The sequence below is a fragment of the Monodon monoceros genome, unplaced genomic scaffold (assembly GCF_005190385.1).
Source record: "Monodon monoceros isolate NGI ecotype Baffin Bay Population unplaced genomic scaffold, NGI_Narwhal_1 Super_Scaffold_11, whole genome shotgun sequence".
Classification (NCBI taxonomy): Eukaryota; Metazoa; Chordata; class Mammalia; order Artiodactyla; family Monodontidae; genus Monodon; species Monodon monoceros.
This window is the reverse complement of record NW_021703767.1, coordinates 129,955,866-129,957,812: the sequence shown is the minus strand read 5'-3', so window position 1 is coordinate 129,957,812 and position 1,947 is coordinate 129,955,866. Positions and strand designations below refer to the sequence as shown.

The 1,947-nt window shown below is 42.7% G+C and overlaps 1 pseudogene; it reads right to left on the bottom strand.

Annotated features, from left to right (window-relative positions):
- Window positions 1–574: 574 nt before the first annotated feature.
- LOC114891314 lies at window positions 575–1,329 on the bottom strand (annotated as a pseudogene).
- Between the last annotated feature and the right edge of the window lie 618 nt (window positions 1,330–1,947).

Genomic DNA, 1,947 nt, shown 5'->3' with positions numbered 1-1,947 from the left:
CGCTATCTCCACAGTTCTTTTAATTAAAAAAACTGTATAGCTGTGTTAAAGCGATTACAATACAAGGTAAGTGAGTAAAATACAATGATAATGACCTTGAATTTCTTAAAAAAGATTACAATAAACTACAAGTATCAAAGAAGCAAAGTTATCTGGAGTGGTCTATATAGGAGCTCTTTGGGCTTTCTTTTATCATGGTAAAATAGTGGTGCTTTTAGGATTTATATCATTATACTCTCCAATACAAAGTATGGGGTGTGTTCAACCATTTTCATACATATACAACATTGGTGGATGAAAAATGTCTCTTAGCAGTAATACTGGATTGTAGCCTCTGGTTTTACCAGCTGCATACTCTAGGACTATTATATAAGTAAAAATCTCTCTTGTGATACTGGAAAGTGATTAGAATGTGCAAACTGATGTAGTAGCTTTCACCTGCCTCTTAAAGTGCTCCGCCACAGAAAATTTAACATGTTGGTAGGTTTAACAAAGTTGGAATGCTGGCACCGTTGAAGTGAGCAACAGTTTTTCAGACCTGGCTCAGAGCTGCAATGCATTTATCAATAGTATATTAAAGCAGCTGACATGATGACTTTTTGCGGTCCTTCCTAGGCACTGGAGTTTTTCGATAAATTTGCTGCACTAGGTCATAAAAGATCTCATTAGCATTTATTTTATTTTGCAGAGGATTCTAAGATGGCATATTGTCTTGCTAGATGTTGACCTTGTTTCTTTCCTACAACTCTTTCATCTATAATCATTGGAACATCATCAGTGTGTTTAACTCGAAGAATCTGTTCTCTCAGACATTGTAAATCATTAAATGTGGACTCTGCTGTGATGGAATAAACTAATGTAAAGCTCTGTCCGTTTTTCTTGTTTTTTTTTTTTTTTTGCGGTACGAGGGCCTCTCACTGCTGTGGCCTCACCCCTTGCGGAGCACCGGCTCCGGACGCGCAGGCCCAGTGGCCATGGTCCACAGACCCACCCGCTCCGCGGAATGTGGGATCTTTCCGGACCAGGGCACGGACCCGTGTCCCCTGCTTCGGCAGGCGGACTCTCAACAACTGCGCCACCAGGGAAGCCCTTTTTTTTTTGGCTTTGTCCGTCTTTCACGTACAAATCCCTCATTGCTGTAAATTGTTGCATTCCCGCAGTATCCCAGATTTCAAGCATACACTGTTGTGCATCTACTTCAGCTTGCTTTCTATAAAAATCTATCATAGGACCATATTTTTCAACAAAAATTTCTTGAACAAATTGTACAGTCAGAGCAGATTTTTCAACTTCTCCCGAGCCAAGAACGACTAGCTTATACTCATGCATGTTGCAAACTTGTAAAACCTAGTACCTCTTGTGCTGTCACCGGATCCCTGCAGCCAGCGTCGCCTCCTGCTCCCTCCGGGTCGCTGCTCCCAGAGCCACGCGGTCCTGCTGCTACTGCTGCCGCCGCAGATCCAGCTGGTTTACCGAAGCTGAAATTCTTGGACCTGATCAAATTCTGCTTTGTAAAGCCCTTCACCTCAGTGGAGGGTAGTGGCATCCAGACTCAATCTCTCATTTTCTCTGGAGCGTCCCTGCAAGGCAGTGACCAGAAGAATGACTTCTGGCTTCCTTGGGGCCTCCCTGCACAATCTCACCCTTATTGCTCTCTCTCGATTCCGCTACCTCAGTCCCCTGGTACTCACCACTGTCCAGCCATGCTGGTTCATGTTTCTTTAGAGTCCCTTTATATCTGAAATAAGACCAGTGTATAACAAATCATAACTTCTCACTGCAAATATATAGTTTTTTTTCTCGTTAAACTTTATTTAGAAGTAACTGAAAACTTCAGAGGTAAGAATCTCTCCTCTATGGTATAAGGGGAAGAATATGGAGCTAGCAGTCAACCCCAGCTCTGCTCAATCAGTCTGACCTATGAGCAAAGCCCTGAATCTCTTTAGA